This window comes from Choloepus didactylus, chromosome X (assembly GCF_015220235.1).
Source record: "Choloepus didactylus isolate mChoDid1 chromosome X, mChoDid1.pri, whole genome shotgun sequence".
Classification (NCBI taxonomy): Eukaryota; Metazoa; Chordata; class Mammalia; order Pilosa; family Megalonychidae; genus Choloepus; species Choloepus didactylus.
In genome coordinates, this window is record NC_051334.1 from 135833532 (window position 1) to 135855797 (window position 22266).

The 22266-nt window shown below is 36.8% G+C and overlaps 1 protein-coding gene and 1 pseudogene across 1 annotated transcript in view; one reads left to right on the forward strand and one right to left on the reverse strand.

The window, feature by feature from the left end:
• Positions 1-22266, forward strand: part of HTR2C (5-hydroxytryptamine receptor 2C) — a 433564-nt gene that overhangs the window by 17027 nt on the left and 394271 nt on the right. The gene's annotated exons all lie outside the window — the stretch shown is intronic.
• On the reverse strand, positions 2249-4408 carry LOC119522827 (annotated as a pseudogene).

Genomic DNA, 22266 nt, shown 5'->3' on the forward strand with positions numbered 1-22266 from the left:
ATATAACAACAAAAGAACATAAAGTTTTATGTTCTGCCTGTTAACTTATTACCTAACTCAAAGAATTTTTTTTCCTTTATTAGAGATCTTGTGGATTTACAGAACAATCATGCATAAAATACAGGATTCCCATATACCACTCCACAACCAACAACTTGCATTGGTGTGTAACATTTGTTACAATTGATGATAGCACATTTGTATAATTTTACTATTAATTCACACAGATGGTTTAACTTAGGATTCCCTGTATAGTGTAGTTCCATGGATTTTTTTATTGATATCATGTATTCAATCTAACATTTTCCTTTTTAATCATATTCAGATAAATATTTCAGTATTGTTAATTTTATTCACAACATTGTGCTATCATCACCACCTGCTGTTACCAAAACATTTTCATAATTCCTAATAGGAACTCCATACAATTTAATCCTTAACTTCTCATTCCCTATCACCACACCATCCCCTGGTAACCTGTGTTCTAGATCTTGACTGTATGAGTTTATTTATTCTTATTGTTTCAAATCAGTGAAATGATACAATATTTGTCCTTTTGTTCTGGCTTATTTCACTCAACATGATGTCTTCAAGGTTCATTCTTGTTGTCACATGACTCAGGACTTCATTACTTTTTATGGCTGAGTAGTACTCCATTGCATGTTTATACCACATTTTATTTATCCATTTATTGGTTGAAGGGCAATTGGGTTGCTTCCAGCTTTTCACAATTGTGAATAATGCTGCTTTGAACCTCATTGTGCAAATGTCAGTTTGAGCCCCTCCCTTCAATTTTTTTGGGTATATACCTAATATTGGGATTGCTGTGTCATATGGTGTTCCTATACTTAGCTTGCTGAGGAACCACCAAACTGTCTTCCACAGTGGATGCACCATTTTATTTACTCACCAGCAATGAATGAGTGTTCTTATTTCTCTACATCCTCCCCAACACTTTTTTCTATATTTAACTTTTTATTAGAGAAGTTGTGTGTTGGCAGAACAATCATGCAAAAAATACAGAATTCCCATATACTATCCCACAGCCAACATTTTCATTGGTGTGAAAAATTTGTTATAACTGATGGTAATATTTTTTTTTAATTCTACTATTTTTTTTACATTTAATCTAATTTTATTCATGCTTGCCTTGAGACAGGAAATAGACCATTCAGTAAAAACATACAGTAAAACAAAATATGTCCTAACATGTACAATTTTAAACTACAATAATATTTTACCTTAATTACTTCCATGCACACAAGTCTAACATTGCAGTTTGTTTTAAAAAAATAAACACAATTAAGACTTCTATGAGCATTTTATAATAAAGTAATTCCTAATTTTTATTTGTAGATAGATCAAGCACCTCCAAGATACAAATTCCCATACACAGTGAGTGCTTTACTTAAAATGAAAAATTAAGTACGTGGACAGCCTTAGAATAAGCTGACATTAAATACTCAGCTAGGTAGGCAACAAACCATAGTGCCAAATGGAAAAATTGTATTTGCAAATAAATTTCAAAAACTAAGTTAACTTTCTATAATTAAATACAGAAAATATACTGATTTGCTAAAATAAATGTGATGTATTAACACTTCACTATAAAGAATGCATACCAGAACATTTATAAATGGTGAATGAATCTTGAGAATAGTTTACTATAATAAATGCTGACTAAATAGAAGTGCATATTGTGAAGCACTATGGGTGGTATATGTTTTGCCACATACTTTTGTTACCTTGAGGTAGATAACACATGTGTACCCAATTTGGCATTCATTTTCAGTTGCTGCTGGTATCATGTGTTTTAAGAAATGTGTACAATATGAAAAACTTGAAAATACTCATGAATGAAAAAATGTTCTAGGAAAAAAATAGATGTTTCCATGCAATTATGTACAGTCTCACTGTGTAAATTTTAAGGCAAGATTTTTGTTTCCTGTAAAACAGATCATTGTTCTATGAGAGAATGTTTTTATTCATCAGTGCATTTCTTTTGTCTCTGCCTGCATTGCATTATTTTGCTCTATTTTTAAAATTTTGTTTGCAAATGACATGCCAGTTAAAATGAAAACTATCTCACATGTAGAAGATAAGTCTGGATTTTAAAAACTAAAACCAAGGAAATCCTTACTAAAATGACACCATCTTATTCAAGCAAAAAATGACTTAAAACACTAGTAATAAAAAAGACAAAACACATTTCATGAAGAATACAAAGAGTAATGTCTGCTGAGTGTTTTTAATTCAGATGTTTCAGAATGCTGCTGTATATTTTATGAGAACTTTGAGGGGAAGATTTCATAGCAGAAGATGTTAATGTGGCCTGTGTTGACTTAAGTGGTGACCCAAGTGGACTGTGAAACTATAGGATGCCTATGGATTCAAGCTGCTTGTTAAAGAAGAACTCCCCATTGTTGTTCAGAAATCCTTCCTCATTTCCTGTCTCCCCAAGCTTCCCATCCTCTACTGGCTCAGGTTCTAGCATTTCAGCATCTTCTTTCCTGCTAAAGAACCTGTCCAAGTAACTGGTGTAAGTGTTTTCCTTGTCAATTTGTTCATCTTTCCTTACCTCACAACAAAACTGACTTATGAGAAAACAGTCCTCCCCACCACTCACAAACTGGCTATCCCAAGAATATTGGTACAAGGCTTCTAATTGAGCCAAATTTATCATTCCTTTTTCTTTTTTTTCTTGGCTTACTGACTTTGATATCAAACTTTTCAGTTCTAGTTGGGACACTGAGCTATTCAAGTCACTTAATTTATCAACAACATCAGTAGGCTCATGTTGTGAACTAAGTTGAATAGCTCCCACAATAAAGGAATCAAAGTCAAATCCCTGATTCTTTTCCCTTCTTTTTTTAGCCAGTTGCTGTGATGCTTCCTCTAGAGCTATCTGGACTTTAACTAATCCATTCCTTTCACATTTTGACTTGCCTTTCTTATCAGATTTTTCTTTGCTTTGTTCATTCCAATTGGAAATATCTATAATAAGCTTGAGTTCATAATAATGATTAACTTCACTCTCTCTCCAAACTAAGTTATCTAAATATGATGTTGACCTCATTTTGTAGTTACAAGTATGGCTACACTCCAGATCACAATATTTGTTTTCATGATGATCTTGGTACTGCCAACAGGGGTCAGTAGAGTCACTGGTATCAAAAGCTGGATCTTCCAGATACTTTTCATGATCTCCATCCAAATATTTTCAAGGATCAACTTGTACTTCTTCTTCATCAGTGCCATCAGACAGAGCTCTTGGGTCAAGTTGAACTTCCTCAATATCAAAGTTGTTATGGATAGGCCAATCATGCTCTGAAAACTGACAATCATGGTACCTTTCCCAGTTATAAATGTGAATATGAGTTTCATCCATAAGCGAAATATCACCAACTTCATCTTCAACATGAAATTGATGACTTGAAACTGGCTCATCCATTGGAAAAGAATATATGATCATGTAAGGATGGGAGAGTGCTTTTCCTGCTGTCGACCAATGCATGGGGCTAAATGACAAAATATTCCAGGAAATCCAGTGTTTCTCAACTAATTCCTGGAAGCAGCTGAGTTAAAGGTTTGTGTATCTCAGTCATGTCATTTCTAATGTAAGCTGGAATTATGCTGAGAAGCTCCTGATGATTTTCCTCAAGTACAACAGGAATAGATTTTAAAATCAGCTGCAACTCTTCAAGTTCATGTGCACCTGCAAAGAGGGTTTTACCAGTCAGCATTTCAGCAAAGATGCAGCCTGCAGCCCACATGTCTATGGCTTTAGTATAATTATTAGGAGAAAGTAAAAGATGTGGAGATCTGTACCATTTAGTAATCAATCCTTCAGAAAGATGACCCTTATGGGAATAATGGGGATTCATGATCAATGCAAGACCAAAGTCACCTATCTTCAGCACCAAGTCATCAGTATTAATAAAAAGATTAGCTGGTTTGAGATCTCTGTGCAGTACATTTGCAGAGTGAATACACTTGAGCCCATGAGAGAATATATGAGAAGTCTGGCATGCTCCTTCACTAAAGGGCCCTGCTCCAGCACATTAGCCAAGTCTGTCTACATGTACTGTTGAACAATGTAAACACTGTTCAGTTCACTAAGAAAGCCCACATCATCTGTTAACTGGCTTCCACTGGGACAAAGAATTTCAAACACTTTCACAATGTTATGGTCAAGTTTTCCAATAATTTTGATTTCATGTAGAGCATGTTTGAAACTCTGGGGATAAGTAAGGACAATTTTCTTGATGGCTACTCTTTTGTCACAGTAATTGTGTACAACAGAAAAAACCAAGCCATTGCCTCCACAACCCAATGGTTTTAAGTCCATATACCTAGAGCTCATATCAAAACCATGAATGTTCATGAGACTTTCAAATTTCTCAGCCATTTTGAAACCCTTACTATTGCCTCTTCCTTTCAAACTGTTGAACTTATGTAAACAAGGAAGAAAACTGGCATCCAAAGGACAGATCTTTCAAAAAGGGAGAAGAGAAATAATTTTGCTTCCACAGCAAGATGGTTCCTTGGTTTTCATTGCATATGCCAACAAGGCCATTGAGTTCCCCTTTGATTTAAAGTTCAAAATGCTCTACTCATACTGAGCATTAAAAAGATTGCAGTACTCATAGTTCAAGAAAGGGGCAGCATCTGCAGACATTTAAAGAAAATACTCAAGAAACTCAGACAGAATGAAATGACATGCTATGCACTCAGATTTACTTGTGCTAAATGATTCAACATTTAACAAAATTGTGAGTAAATATGCACACAATGGGCTTCTCTGAACATTCTCCTCACAGTGCAGATACATTTGGTGTTTGATTGGTCCTGAGAAGCATCGATTTAATGTGCTGGTAAGCACTGTTTCCATTTTGCTTCTTTCCTTCCTTTGTTGCTATATATTTCAACAGGAAGTTCTGGTGGCTGTTGGTTAACAGAAGATGTCTTTGTTAGTGATCAGCTGGCTCCAGCTCACCACAGTCACAATCAAAGCTACTGTCCATCTTATTCCAATACAATGAGACTTCTCCAACTTATTGAGAGACAGTGGGGCAGGTGGACAGCCCCCAGGGTCAGCTCAGGTCTCTGGCTGTGCTGATGGCAGTGGTGTCTTCGAGGCTCTCACTCTGCTGCAGTTGCCACCATGTAACCCTGACCCACTAGAGAGGGCAAGGGAGAGGGTTTCTACTATTTTTTAACAGTAGTTACATTTGTTACAACTGATGAAAGAGTATTAAAGTAGTATTATTACTATTGTCCATAGTTTATGTAGGGGTATTTCCCCCCATATTACTGACCCATTACTATTATTATTTTCATGCATGTCTTTATTTAATTACTCATCTACCCAGACACTGGATAAAGGGAGTGTCAGTCACAAGAATTTTACAATCACATGGTCTTATGATAAAAGCTATAGTGTTATGCAATCATTATCAAACATCAAGTCTACTTTATTATAGTTCAACAATTTCAGGTATTTCCTTCTGGCTATTCTGATGCACTAGAAAATAAGAAATGTCTATGAGTCAGTAGTCATAATCATTTGTCAAAACCTAATTTCTATGTTACACCTCTTGCCTCTAATTTGATCATTCTCTCAGTCATCATGGATATCTTGGCAATGACCATTTTAGGTTCTTTGTGCTGGAAAGGGTTGCTCACCTTATGGGATAGAGGAATGGAACTGGTTGATATTCTTGGAGAGACTGGTACCACTGGATTTCAGGGCTTACCTGGCATAGCAACAATCTGGAGGCCATAAGTTCCTGAAAAATAAACTTACCGAATAAGACTGATGTTGATAGCAGCATTATTCATGATTGCCAATAGATAGAAACAGCCCAAATGTCCATCAACTTATGAGTGGATAAACAAACTGTGGTATATGCATATGATGCAATATTATGCAGCTGAAGGATGGAATAAAATCATGATGCATGCAACAGCATAGATGAAACTTGAGGACATTATGGTGTGAGAAATAAGCCAGAAACAAAAGGACAAATACTGTATGGTCTCACTAGTATGAACTAACTATAATGAATGATTTCTGAGAGTTAAAGTTGAGAACACAGGTTATCAAGGGATAGAAAGGGTGGAGATTGGGCATTTGATGCTGAAGGATTATAGAATCTTTAACAAAATTGATTGTAAAGACTGTATTCAGAAATGGATCACACAATACTATGGGATGGTAGTACAATATTGTAAGTATAATGAATAAAGCTGAATGTGAGTATGGTTGAAAGAGGAAGGCTGGGGGCATGTATGAGACCAGAAGGAAAGATAGAGGGTAAAAACTGGGATTGTATAATTTAGCAAAACCTAGAGTGAACAATAATGGTGACTAACTACAGAAATATAAGAAATTTTTACATTAGGGAGAACAAATGAATGTCTCCATTGCAAGGTGTTAAAAATGAGATGGTATATGGAAAAATTCAATAAACCCAAACTAGGGTCTATAGTCAACAGTAACATTGTGATATTCTTTCATTAAGTGTAACAAAGGCACTATACCAAAGCTAAATGTCAATAAGAGGGGATTATAAGGGAGGGTGATGGGAGTTTTGTTGTTGTTTTCCCTTTTTATCTTTCTCTTCTTTTTCTTTGTGGAAGAAATGGAAATGTTCACATATAGATTTTGCTGGTGAATGCAAAACTATGTGACTACTACAGGAGCCATTGATTGTACACTTAGGATGGATTGAATGAAGTGTGAATACAACTGTTTAAAAAATAAACAGAAAGATAGAAGTGCTGGAGAAGATGTGGAGACAGAGATTTAACTATTTACTCTAAGTAGGGGAGTACAATGTTGTAGTGTGATGGTTCAATAGAAGACTAAGTGTAGGGTTGTCATATGATCCTGCAACCCCATTATTAGGTACATACTTGGAAGAACTGAAAGCAGAGACATGAACAGACTTTGCACACTGGTGTTTATGGTGGTAAAACTCACAACTGCATAGTATGGAGGTGGCCTAAAGATACATCAACTGATGAACGAAAGGGTGAAATGTGGTATATACATATGACAGAATATTGTCAACTGCAGAAAGGAATGGAGTCATGAGGCATGCAACAAAGAGAGTGAACCTTGAGGATATTCTGTTGAGTGAAATAAGCCAGAAGCAAAAGGACAAATAACGTATGGTCTCACTAATATAAACAATAATGAGAAAACTCTGAGAATTGAATTAGAGACCATAGGTTACCAGAAGACAGAAAGTGGGCAGAGATTGGGCAATTGATAATTAAGGAGCACAGAATGTTCAATAAGGCTCCTTGTAAAGGTTTCTAGATTATAAATTTTTACAGCAGTCACATTTATTCCTGTGTTTTTACTGTTATTTCTAAATCCTGGGATGCTGTGTTCTTTGTGTACAACTTGATAGTTCCCTGGAACTTTAGATATCTGTGTGACACCTGGGACTCAGAGTTAGAGTTTTGCAGCTATGACTATCAGCAGTACTCCAAACAGCAACTGTTAAGCTGAAAAAGAGATCAGACTTCAATTAGAAATCTGAATGAAACAGACCTAGTTAGGACAAAGTAAATCAGAAAACAGGGAGAAGCAAGATATTTGTCTGTATTTTAAAACTCCAACTTCTGTGTGAGAACAACGGAAGAGATGTTTATTTTGTCCAAAATTTAAATTTTCTGTAGCACAGTTTCTAATCTAACTGCTCTGGTCAGTGTATTTAAACAAACTAATTACATGGAATCTAGAATAGGGAATGTTCTAGTTTCCTAATGCTGCCAGAATGCAGAACACCAGAAATGGATTGGCTTTTATAAAAGGGGATTTATTTGGTTACACAGTTACAGTCTTAAGGCCATAAAGTGTCCAAGGTAACACATCAGCAATTGGTTACCTTCACTGGAAGATGGCCAATGGTGTCTGAAAATCCTCTGTTAGCTGGGAAGGCGCATGGCTGGCATTGGCTCCAAAGTTCTGGTTTCAAAATGGCTTTCTCCCAGGATGTTCCTCTCTAGGCTGCAGTCCCTCAAAAATGTCACTCTTAGTTGCACTTGGGGTTTTAGTCCTCTCTTAGCTTCTCTGGTGCAAGAGTCTGCTTTCAATGGCTGTCTTCAAACTGTCTCTCATCTGCAGCTCCTGTGCTTTCTTTGAAGTGTCCCTCTTGGCTGTAGCAGCTTGCTCCTTCTGTCTGATCTTATATAGTGCTCCAGTAATTTAATTCAGACCCACCCTGAATGGGCAGACAAACACCTCCATGGAAATTATCCAATCAGAGTCATCACCCACAGTTGGGTGGGGTGCGTCTCCATGGAAACACTCAAAGAATTACAATCTAATTAATACTGATAGGTCTTCCCACACAAGATTACATCAAAGATAATGGTGTTTGGGGAGACATAATACATTCAAACTGGCACAGGGAATGAGATCCTGTTATTCTATAAAGATTAATGTAATACCCTGATATATTCCTGAGTATTTGGGGCAGAAAATTAAAAAAAGTACTTGCAAATTCCCCTTGAGGGACTGGAGAAAAAAATGTGGAACTATTAAACTTCCCCACCTGGGGAATTCCTGATATTCTTTCATGCATTAGAGACCCCCAATTTAATAAGCCACACTCTCAACCTTGAGGCTTGCTCTTATGAAACTTATTTCTGCAAAGGAGAAGCAAGGCCTACTTATAATTATGCCTAAGAGTCACCCCCAGGTAACCTCTTTTGTTGCTCAAATGTGGCCTGTATCTCTAAACCAACTCTGAAAATAAACTCACTACACTTCTCACTATGTGGAACATGACTTCCAGGGGCGTAAGTCTCCCTGGAAATGTGAGACATGACTCCCAGGGGTAAACCTGGCCATGGCATTGTGGGATTGAGAATGCCTTCTTGACCAAAAGGAGGAAGAGAAATGAAACAAAATAAACTTTCAGTGGCTAAGAGATTTTAAATAGTGTCAAGAGGTCATTCTGGAGGTCACTTTATGCAAGCCTCAACCAGATATTGCAAATTGCCACAGTGTGTCAAGCCCCAACCAACAATATTCCTGAAAACCCAAAAGAATACCCTTGACTCTATCTAAGACTCCAACAGTTTTTATTTTCTGTATTTCTAAATAGCAGCCATTCTAATGGGTGTGAAATGGTATCTCATTGTGTTTTTATGCAGCTTTATTGCCAATATATCCACACACAATACAATACATCCAAAGTGTAACATCAGTGGCACTCAGTATAATCAGAGAATTGTGCATTCACCACCACAATCAATTTTAGAACATTTTCAATACTTGAAAAATAGAAATCCCATACACCTTATATCCTCCTATTATTGACACCATTGCTCTAGAACCTCTGTTACAATTGATGAAAAAATAATAAAATTTTACTGTTAACTATAGACCATAGTTTGCATTAGGTGTATTATTTTTTTGCTAATACCACCTTATTATTAACACCTTGTAATAGAGCCATACATTTGATTTAGTTCATGGAAGAACATTCTCATATTTGTACTATTAAGCACAGTCATTGTCTACAACAGGATTCAGTCTGTCATACAGTCCCATGTCACATGTTCCCTCTGTCATACAGTCCCAAGTCCTCTGGCTTTCCTCCTAGTGATATACACAACCCTCAACTACCCCATTCCATCATGTTCACATGCAAAATTTGGTGCTGTTATTTATACTCACAATAACATACTTCCATACCACCATCCATTTCCAAATATTTACAATCAATGTAATTAAAAATTCTGCACAAATGAAGCATCAGCTCCACATTCTCTACCATCAATTGATCTCATGGTAACCTATTTTCTAGAGTCTAACTCTATGATTTTACTTATTATATTTAGTTCATATTATTGAGATTATACTATATTTGCCCTTTTGTGTCTGGCTTATTTCACTCAACATAATGTCCCCAAGGTTCATACATGTTGGCACATGACTCAGGACTTCATTCCTTTTTACAACTGAATAATATTCCATCATATGCATTTAACATATTTTGTTTGTGCATTCACCATTTGATGGGCATGGGTCACTTCCATCTTTTTGCAATTGTGAATAATGCTATTATGAAAATCAGTGTGCAAATGTCTGATGAAGTCCTTGCTTTCAGTTCTGGGTAGGTACCCAGCAGCAGGATTGCCAGATCATCTGGCAATTCTATACTTAGCCTCTGAGGAACCATCAAACTCTCTTCCACAGTGGCTGCACCATTTTACATTCCCACCAGCAGTGAATGAATGTTCCTTTTTCTCCACATCTTCTCCAACACTTGTAGTTTTCTGTTTTTTAAATAGTGGCCATTCTAGTAGGTGTGAAATTATATATCACTGTGGTTTTGATTTGCATTTCCCTAATAGCTGGTGGTATTTAGCATCTTTTTTGTGTGCTTTTTAGCCATTTGTATTTCATCTTTGGGAAAATGTCAAGTCTTTTGCCCAGTTTTTAATTGAGTTGTTTGAACTGTAGGATTTCTTTATATTTTCTAGATATTCCACCATTTTGGATATGTGGTTTCCAAATACTTTCTCTGATTAAGTATTCTGCCTTTTCATTTTCTTGACCAAGTCCTTTGAAGCACAAAAGTTTTTAATTGTGAGGAGATCCCATTTATTTATTCTTTCATTGCTTGTGCGTTGGTTGTAAAGTCTAAGAAAACATTGCCTACCACAAGATCTTGAAGATGCTTCCCCATGTTTTCTTGTAGGAGATTATTATTCTGGCTCTTATATGTAGGTCTTTGATCCATTATGAGTTAATTTTTGTATAAGGAGTGAGATAGAAGTCCTCTTTAATTCATTTGGATATGGACATCCAGTTCTCCCAGCACAATTTCCTGAAGAGACTGTTCTGTCACAGTTGAGCAGACTTGGGAGCTTTGTCAAAGACCAATTGATCATATATGTGAAGGTCTATTTCTGAACTTTCAATTTGATTCCACTGGTCACTATATCTAACTTTATGTCAGTATCTTACTGTTTTGACCACTGTAGCTTTGTAACATGATTTAAAGTCAGGAAGTGTGAGTCCTCCAATTTTGTTCTTCTTTTTCACACAGTTTTTGTCTATTTGGGGCCCCCATCCTTCCAAATAAATTTGATAATTGGCTTTTACATTTCTGCAAAATAGGCTGTTGGAACTTTGATTGGGATTGCTTTGAATCTATTGGTGGATTTCACCTAACAATATTTAGTCTTCGAATCCATATATGAACAGAGAATGTCCTTATATTTATTTATGTCTTCTTTGGTTTCTTTTAGCAATGTTTTGTAGTTTTCTGTGTAGAGATCCTTTATACCCTTGGTTAAATTTATTCCTAGATATTTGATCATTTTAGTTACTATTGTAAATGGAATTTTTTTTATTTCCTCCTTAGATTACTCATTGCTAGTGTATTAAATCACTATGCTGAACTTGTTTATTAGCTTGTTTATTAGTTTTTTCAGAACTTTCTATATACAGATCATGTCACCAGAAAATTGTGTAAGTTTTAATTTTTACTTTTCAATTTGTATGGATTTTATTTCTTTTCTTGCCCTAGCTAGAACTTCTAGCACACTTTTTAATTGTTCCATTACCATGACCTGTGGTAACTAGTGCAAGATTGCCCACCAGAAGAATATGAAAAAACAGAGAGACTCAGTTATGGGAACGTGCACAGAGGACGGGCCTTGTGCTGCTGTCTGCCAGCAGAGAAACTTGGAGATCATGTAGTAGAAGCAGAGGATGTTTGCTTCTATCCCTATTTTTGAAGAGTTTTTATCAAGAAATGATGCAGGATTTTTGTCAAATGCCTTTTCTGCCTCAATCAAGATGATCATGCAGTTTTTCCTCTTCAATTTGTTAATATGGTATATTACATTAATTTAGTTGTGTTGAACTGCCCTTGCATACCTGGGACAAAATGCATTTGACCATGGTGTATAATTATTTCAATGAGCTGTTGGATTTGATTTGCAGGTATTTTTTTAGGAATTTTACATCTGTATTCATGTGAGAAATTGTAATTTCTTTTTCTTGTAGTATCATTGCCTGGCTTTGGCATTCGGATGATTTTAGCTTAATAAAATGAATTAGGTGGTGCTCTCTTCCCTTCAGTATTTTGGAAAATTTTGACCAGAATTAGTATTAATTCCTCTTTTAAAGATTGGTAGAATTCACATGTGAAGACATCTGTTCCCAAGCTTTTCCTTTTTAGGACGTTTTGAATGACTGATTCAATCTACTTACTTGTAATTGGTCTGTTAAGGTCTTCTGTTTCTTCTGAAGCCACTGCCATTTTATATGTGTTTCTATGAATTTTTCCATTACTTCCACATTGTTTAATTTGTTGGCATATATTTCTAGTTCAATTTTGTTGAGATATATTTACATACCATACAATCATCCAAAGTATACTATCAATTGTTCACAGTACCAGCATATAGTTGTGCATTCATCACCCCATTCCATTTTTGAACAATTTCCTTGTACCATAAAAAGTGAAAATAAAAATAAAAAAAGTAAAAAGAACATCCAAAACATCTCCCCCAACCTATTTTTCATTTAATTTTTTGTCCCCATTTTTCTACTCATTCATCCATACACTGGATAAAGGGAGTGTGATCCACAAGGCTTTCATAATCACACTGTCACCCCTTGTAAGCTACATTGTTATACAATTGTCTTCAAGAGTCAAGGCTACTGGGTTACAGATTGATAGTTTCAGGTATATATTCAAATTCATTGAAACTTAAAAAGGGTTATCTATATAGTACATAAGAATGTCCACCAGAGTAACCTCTTGGCTCCATTTGGAATCTCTCAGCCACTGAAACTGTTTTATTTCACATCCCCTATTTGGTCAGGAAGATGTTCTAAATCCCATGATGTCTGGTCCAGATACATCCCCAGGAATCATATCCCAGGGGGCCAGGGAGATTTACACCCCTGGGTGTCAGATCCCACATAGAGGGGAGGGCAGTGAGTTCACCTGCCGAGTTGGCTTATCTAAAGACAGAGGCCCACATCTGCGCAACAAAGAGATACTCAGGGGGAGACTCTTAGGGGGAGACTGTTAGGCACAATTATAAGCAGGTTTAGCCTCTCCTTTGCAGTAACGAGCTTCATAAGGGCAAGTCCTGTGATAGAGGGTTCAGCACATCAAAACGCCATTCCTCAATTTTGTGATAACATCAGCAACAATCCAGGTGAGGAAGCCCAACACCTCTTCATTTTCCCCCAGCTCCTCAGGGAGTCCCTGCATATATATTTTTATTCTCTGTCCAAATTACTTTGGGATATATATCTATTATCCACTAACCCTATGTAAACCTACCAGGTCTCACTTCCTATTAAAATTTCCATGTAATTATGGTATTAGAATGAATGGTGTGAGTTAAATTGTTTAGGAAATATAGATCTTGCACAAACTAAACATCTCTTCCCTTGGTCTCACATGGGAGTTGAAGTTTTAAACTGCAGTCAGTGCTGTCCTTTACCCTTTGGCCTGATTTGCCCATCCTAACCACATTGGCTTCATTCATATCTCTACTTGAAATCTGGACTCTTTTTCTGCTTTTCTAACAGTTGCTATATGTCCTAATACTGACATTCATATCTGCCTACTTCTAGCTCTGAGTTTCAGGTGTCACACGGATGCCCAAAGTTCCAGGGACCAATCAGGTAATACACAAAGGAATCAGCATCTCAGAATCTGAAGATAGCCATTACAATTCAGGAATAGATATGACTGCTGTAATAGCTTACAATCTAGGTGAAGTTACAATAAGCATTCTCCTGATAAGCTGTGCTCTAAGGTTCAATTCTGAGTTTACACATTGTAGTTAGTCCATACTGGTGGGGCATTATAGTGTTTGCCTTTGTTTCTGGTATAGTTCCCTCAAAATGCTGCCTACAGGTTCCATTCACCTTGTTGGGTGTCTCATAGCTTCAATCCTTCTCACAGTTGCTCAATATTCCATTGTATGCACACACAACAGTTCACCATTCTGTTCTTCAGTTGATGTAGCCTTAGGCCAACTCCACCCATTGCAAATCAAGCATACTCTCTCCAAAAGCACCAGTGTGCAAATCTCCATTCATATCCCTGCTCTCTGATACTCCAAGTAAATGTCCCCTAATGAGGTTGCAAGACCTTAAGGCACCCACATAGGTAGCTTCTTGTGGAACCACCCCACTGTCCTCCAGAAAGTCTATACAATACTGCCTCCTAACAATAGTAAATATGTACATCCCTCTCTCCATGTTTTCACCAGGAATTTTATCTCTTTTTATATTTTTCCATACAATTTTATAGAGCTATACTCACATACCATATAATTTTCCACAGTGTACAATCAGATGTTAATGGTATCATCATACAGTTGTGCATTTATCACCACAGTCAGCACTTGAACACATTGATTATGAAAAATATTTTTAATGAATAAAAATGACAATGAAAAGAAAAATAAAATATCATACCATACAATAAAATAGAAGGGTCAGAGAACAACACCACTACCAAGAATCCCATATCCCTCCCTTATATCCCCCTGCCATACCCATTTAGCTTTGGTATATTGTCTTTGTTATATTTAATAGAAGCATATTACAGTGTTACTATTGACCATAGACTCCAGTTTGCTTTGATTATTTCTTCCCCAATACCATCCCCTTTCCAACACTCTGCATGGTTGACATTCATTTGTTCTCCCACAGGCAAGAACAGTTTTTTTTATTTAAACATTTAGTCACCATCACTGACCACTCCAGTTTTTAAGTTAAACAGTCCCAGTCTTTATCTTCTATCTTTACCTAAGGTGTCATTCATGCCCTAGCCCACCTCTTTCAGCTTTACTCACAGATATCTTTGTTCAATGTAGTTACAATACTGTGCTACACTCACACAGTATTATGCTATTTCTGGATCTATACAATCAATCTTGCTGTAGTCCTTCACCATCAAATGCCTGATTTCCACCCTCTTTCTATCTCCCTGTAGCATGTGTTATCAGCTTTTAACTCTCAAAGTTTGCTCATTAATTTTATATCATGTGAGTGAGACTGTACAGTATTTATCCCTTTTTTTCTCACAAACTTCACTCAACATAATGTCCTCAAGTTTCATCCAACTTATTTCATGTTCCCTGTCTTTGTTCTGTCTTACAGCTGTGCAATATTCCATCATGCATATGTACCACAGTTTGTTTATCCACTCATCTGTTGATGAGCATTTGAGCTGTTTCCATCTCTTGGCAATCGTGAATAATGCCATGATAAACGTCAGTTTACAAATGTCCATTCCTGCCTTAACTTTCAGTTCCTCTGAGTATATGCCTAGTAATGGAATAGTTGGGTCATATGGTAATTCTATACTTAGCTTCCTGAGGAACTGCCACACTGTTTTCCAGAGTAGTTGCACCATTCTACATTCCCATCAACAGTGAATAAGTATGCCTCTTTCTCCACATCCTCTCCAGCACTTGAAATTTTCTGTTGTTTGGATAATGGCCATTCTGGTAGGTGTGAGATGATATCTCATTGTGGTTTTGATTTGCATTTCCCTAATAGCCAGTGAAGTTGAGCATTTTTTCCTATGTTTTTGTGCCATTTGCATTTCTTCTTCAGAAAAGCCTTGAAAACTTGGAATAAACCCCACCTGGTCATGGTGTATAATTTTTTAAGTGCTGCTGGATTCAATTTGTGAGTATTTTGTTGAGGATTTTTGCATCTATATTCATTAAAGAGCTTGGTCTATAATTTTCTTTTTTTGTCATATCTTTGTCTGATTTTGGTATGAGGGTGATATTGGCTTCATAGAATGAGTTGGGTAGCTATCCCTCCAAATTTTGAGAAATTTGAGCAGGATTAGTACTAATTCTTTCTTGAATGCTTGCTAGAATTCACATGTGAAACCATCCGGTCCTGGGCTTTTCTTTTTGGGGAGATTTATGATTACTGACTCTATCTCTTTATTGTGATTGGTTTGTTTATATCATCTATTTCTTCTCGAGTCAATGTTGGTTGTGTATGCTTTTCTAGGCAGTTGCCCATTTCATCTAAGTTGTCTAGTTTGTTAGCATATATTTGCTGACAGTATCTTTTCATTATCTCTTTATTTCTGCAGTGTCAGTAGTAATGTTTCCTTTTCCACTTATTGCATTTATTTGCATTCTCTCTCTCTCTCTTTCTCTCTCTCTCTTTCTCTCTCACCCCCCCCCCCCACTCTTTTGGTAGCCTAGCTAGGGCTCCATCAATTTTGTTGATTTTCTCAAACAACCAACTTCTGGTTTTGTTGATTCTTTCTATTGTTATCCTGTTCTCAATTTCATTTATTCCTGCTCTAATGTTTGTTATTTCTTTCCTTATGTTTCCCTTAGGATTAGTTTGCTGTTCTTTCTCTAGTTCCTCCAGGTGAACAGTTAATTCCTCAATTTTTCCTATCCTCTTTTAATATATGAATTTAGGGCAATAAATTTCCCTCTCAGCACCACCTTTGCTGCATCCCATGTTTTGATATGTTAATTTTTCATTGTCATTTGTATTTGCTAATCATTATTATTTACTAATCATTAGTATATACTAATTTCTCATAATTTCTTCTTTACTCCCTGATTCTCTAAGAGTATGTTTTTTAGTGTCCATATATTTGTGAATTTTACAGTCTTCTGTCTGTTATTTATTTCCAACTTCATTCCATTATGGTCCAAGAAAGTATTTTTTATAATATCAATATTTTTAAATTTGTTGAGAGTTGCTTTGTGACCCAACATGTGGTCTATCCTAGAGAATGTTCCATGAGCATGTGAGAAAATGTGTATCCTGCTACTGTGCAGTGTAGTGTTCTATAAATGTCTGTTGAGTCCAGTTCATTTATTGTAAAATGCAACATTTCGGTTTCCTTATTGATCCTCTGTCTAGATGTTTTATCCATTGATGAGAGTGGTGTATTGAAGTCTCCAACTATTATTGTAGAGGGATCTACTGCTCCTTACAGTGTTCACAATGTTTGCCTCATGAATTTTGGAGCACTCTGGCTTGGTGCATAAATATTTCTGATTTTTATGTTTTCTTGATAAACTGACCCTTTTATTAATCTGTAGAGTCTTTCTGTGTCTATTTTAATTCTTTTATTTTGAAGTCTAATTTGTCTGAAATTAATATAGCTACTCCCATTTTTTTCTGGTGGCTGTTTGCATGAAATAATCTTTTTCCAACCTTTCACTTTCAGCCTATTTTTGTCCTGTCTAAAGAGTTTCTTGTAGACAGCATTTGGATGGGTCCTGTTTTTTTCATGCATTCTGCCACTCTGTGTATTTTTATTGGGGAGTTTAATCCATTAACATTTAGTGTTATTACTGTAAGGGCAGTACTTTCTTCTGCTATTTTGTCTCTTGGATTTTATATGTCATGTCTTATCTTTTCCTCTCTCTCCTTTTACTTTTCCTGATAATCTTCGTTTATATACTCTTCTCCAAACCTCTCTCTCCTGTCTTTTCTTATCAGCCTGTAGCACTCCCTTTATTACACCTTGAAGCACCAGTCTCCTATTCACAAACTCTCTCAGTGTCTGTTTGTCTGAAAATATTTTATTCTCTCCCTCATTTTTGAGGGACAGTTTTGCTGGATATAGAAATCTTGGTTGACAGTTCTTCTCTTTCCATATCTTAAATATATCTTCTGTCTGTTACCACTGTCTTCTTGCCTCCATGATTTCTATGGAGAAATCTGTATGTTTTCTTATTGAGCTTCCCTTGTATGTGATGGATTGCTTTTCTCTTGCTGCTTTCAGAATTCTCTCTTTGTCTTTGATATTGGACAATCTGATCAGTAAGTGTCTTGGAGTAGGTCTATTGGGATCTATTCTGTTTGAGGTACCCTGTACTTCTTGAATCTGCAATTTTCTGTGTTTCATAAACCTTTGGAAATTTTCAGTGAATATTTCTGCTATTATTCTTTCTGCCCCTTTTCCCCACCCTTCTCCCTCTGGGACACCCATAGCATGTATATTCATGTGCTTCATGCTGTCACTCAGCTTCCTAAGACCCTGCTTGTACTTTTCCATTCTTTTCACCATCTGTTCTTTTGTTTGTATCAATTCAAATGTCTTGTCTTCTAATTCACTGATCCCTTTTGCTGCCTGTTCAAATCTACTGTTGTATCCCTCCATTGCCTTTTTCATCTCCTCCATTATGCCCTTCATTCTGATAAGTTCTGGCATTTGTTTTCTCAAGTTTATGAATTCTTCTTTATGGGCACCCAGTGTCTTCCTTATATCCTTCATCTCTTTTGCTATTTCTTCCCTCAGTTCATTAACTTGATATTTGAATTGATTTAGGAGATTTGTTTGATTTTCCTTCAGTTCATTGAATTGATTTAGCATTAGTTGCATCAACTGCTGTATCTCAGTTGAACTATTAGTTGGTTCCTTTGGCTGGTCCATATTTTCAGGTTTCCTAGTATGGCTTATTATCTTAAACTGTCTAGGCATCTGACTTTCTTGATTAGTTTATTCTGGAGCTCATTTTTACTCTTTTACTTAGCATTTTCATGTTGGTTGTCTTTGTTCTCTAACCTTTGGTGCTCAGTTCTCCTTATTCTAGGTCTCTAACTTAGGTTCTATTCAGTTGATTACAGTTTTTCATCTCTCATTTCTCTGTTTCTTACCCTGCCTCTATGTAGCCTTTTTGTGCAAGGGTCTCCTCAAATATGGTCAATACCAGTCAGATTTTCCAAGTCCAGAGAAGCCCAGGTCTCAGGAGGATATTATGGAGTCTCTTTGAGAATAAGACCCTCTTGTGAGGCCTCTAGATTCTGTGCTTTACCTATCCTTTCCAGCATGTGGAACTTGCCAGTCTGCAGCTCCCCCACCAGTGTAAGGAGGTATGGAGCCTTCAGTTCTCCTAGTGACCCTGACCCTGTCAGGGCCATGGCTGGCTAAAGTTGGTTTCTGAATTCCAGCCCCTGTTTTCTGAGTTCCACTAAGGGGGCCTGCCACTGGAGCTAGACCACAGCCCCTTCTCTTGGGGAAATTATGGTCTTTAGTGAATTGTCTCCACCACTAGACTTATTTTCCCCCCACTAGACTTATTGCTTTGTCTTTCAGAGCTATCTTAGCTCTGCTCTTGCCTGGGTCCAAATTGCAAGTCTTTTAGACTTTCTGTAATGGGCTACTTAGAATAGTTATTTTTAAATAAAGAGAAAAAAGAAAAAAAAAAGAAAAACAAAAAGGCCCAGTATAGATTATTTAAAGAAAAGCCTTTTAATTCAGTCCTTGATGGGCTATTGAAACACAAAAAGTCCAGGATTTGGAGAGTAATTGAGGTGCAAAAAAAAAAAAAAATCCAGATAAATCAACTTTTCAGACAAGGGCCCTGGCCCCCTGTGTTTGCATTGTGCCTGATTCTACCTGAGCCCAACCCTTCTCCATATTATGTTCACTGCCAACTCCAAAAGTCTCTGTTTCTTTTTTTTTTTTTTTGCTGGTTTGCTTTTTCTATCCTCTCCCCCAGGCTGACTGCTCCCAGATTCTCCAGTGTCTCATCTCAGTTTATTGATGGTTGGAGTTTATGTTCAGCAATCTGAGTTTGTTAATCACTTCTGCAATTGCAGTTCTCCCTCCTGGTTCCCAGCACCAATGGCCCCTCCTCCCTAGGGAGACCAGTGGCAAAACTGTCTGTTGTGTCTGGCATGGAGGGGCATGGGTCCCATGGCCATGAGAATTTCAGATTTTGCTAATCTCAACTGCTCCACACACTCATGACTGTTGTATGACCATGTCCAAACAGATTCCTCTGTGGTGTCCATTTCACACAGCTCCTGGCTAGCTACCAGATGCCCCATGGGAGTAACTAAAACACACACCTCATGTCTCTGCCATCTTGCCTATTCCTTCATTGGCATACATTTTTAGTAGTATCTTTTTATGATTCTTTTTATTTCTGTGGGGAAAGTAGTAGTGCCCCCCTAATTTCAGATTTTATTTATTTTCATTTCCTCTCTTTTATTGTTTGTCCATCTATCTAAGGGTTTGTCAATTTTATTGATGTTCCCAAAGAAACAACTTTTGGTTTTGTTGATTATATTGTTTTTTTTTTTTCAATTCTCAATTTCGCTTATTTCTGCTCTAATCTTTTTTGTTTCTTTCCTTCTGCTTGCTTTCAGCTTAGTTTTCTGTTCTTTTTGGGGCTCCTCCAGGGGTGCAGTTAAGCTTTGTTTTGAGATCTTTCTTCTTTCTTAATGTAGGCATTTAGGGCTACAAATTTTCTTGTCAGCACTGCCTTTGCTGCATCCCAGAAATTTCATCTCTTGTGTTCTCATTTTCATTTGTCTCAAAATATTTACTGATTTCTCTTGCAGTTTCTTCTTTGACTCATTGATTAAGATTTTGTTGTGTAATTTCCATATATTGGTGAATTTTCCAATTCTCTGCCTGTTCATTTCTAGCTTCATTCCACTGTTGTCATAGAAAGTGCTTTGTATAATTTCAAACTTTTAAAATTTATTGAGACCTGTTTTGTGCCCCAACATGTGGTCCATCCTGGATAATGTTTCATGAGCATTTGAGAAGGTTTATCCTGCTGATTTGGGGTGCAATGTCCTTTGTATGTCTATTAGGTCTAACTCATTTTTCATGTTATTCAAGTTCTCTGTTTCCTTATTTATCCCCCATCTAGATATTCTATCTATTCATGAGAGTGATGTATTGAAGTCTCCAACTATTACTGTAGAGATATCTATTTCTCCCTTCATTTTTGCCAGTGACTGCCTCATGTATTTGGGAGCACCCTGGTTAGGGGCATAAATATTTATGATTGTTATTTCTTCTTGGAGGATTGTCCCATTTATTAATATATTGTGCCTTTCTTTGTCTCTTCAAACATTTTTGCATTTAAATTCTCTTTTGTTCAATATTTGTATAGTACCACAGCTCTTTTGGTTACTATTTGCATGGAATAACATTTTCCAGCTTTTAAATTTTAAACTATTTTTGTCCTTGGACTTAAGGGTAGTCTCCTGTAGACAGCATGTAGATGGATCATACCTTTTTATCCATTTTGCTAATCTGTGTCTTTTGAATCGGGAGTTTACTCCAGTAAAATTCAATGTTATTACTGTAAAGGCAGGACTTCAACCATTTTATCCTTTGGTTTTTGTATGTCATTTCTTATTTTTGTCTCTCTTTTACCCTTTTATTTACCCCTATTGTTAATCTTCATATCTACACTATCCTCCAAAACTGTCTCTCCTGTCATTTCCCTTCAGCCTGCAGAACTCCTTTTAGTATGTCCTATAGGGCAGACCTCTTGTTGATGAGCTCTCTGTTTCTGTTCAGCCATGAATATATTAAACTCTCTTTCATTTTTGAGGGACAACTTTGCCAGATAAAGAATTCTTGGGTGGCAGTTTTTCTCTTTCAGTACCTTAAATATGTCATGTCACTGACTTCTCATCGCCATGGTTTCTGAGGAAAAATCAGTACTTAATCTTGCTCTTCCCTTGTATGTGACAAATTACTTTTCTCTTTATGCTTTAGGAGTCTCTATTTACTTTTGGCACTTGAAATACTGATTAATGTGTGTCTCCAAGTAGGTCTATTATGATTTATTTTGTTTGGAATACTTTGCACTTCTAGGACATGTATATTTATGCCTTCAATAATAGTTGGGAAATTTTCAGCCATTGTTTCCCCAAATATTCTTGCTGCCTTTTTCTATTCTCCTTCTGGGACACTCATGAAGCATGTGTTTACATACTGTATATTGTTCTAGTTTGTTAATGCTGCCAGAATGCAAAGCACCAGAAATGGATTGGCTTTTATAAAAGGGGGTTTATTTGGTTACCCAGTTACAGTCTTAAGGCCATAAAGTGTCCAAGGTAACACATCAGCAATTGGGTACCATCACTGGAGGATGGCCAATGGTGTCCGGACAACCTCTGTTAGCTGGGAAGGCATGTGGCTAGCATCTGCTCCAAAGTTCTGGTTTCAAAATGGCTTTCTCCCAGGACATTCCTCTCTAGGCTGCAGTCCCTCAAAAATCTCTTAATTGCACCTGGGATATCTGTCCTCTCTCAGCTTCTCCAGAGCATGAGTCTGCTTTCAACAGCCATCTTCAAACTGTCTCTCATCTGCAGCTCCTGTGCTTTCTTCAAAGTGTCCCTCTTGGCTGTAGCTCCTCTTCAAAACATCACTAACAGCTGCACTGAGTTCCCTCTGCCTGTCAGCTCATTTATATAGCTCCACCGATCAAGGCCCACCCTGA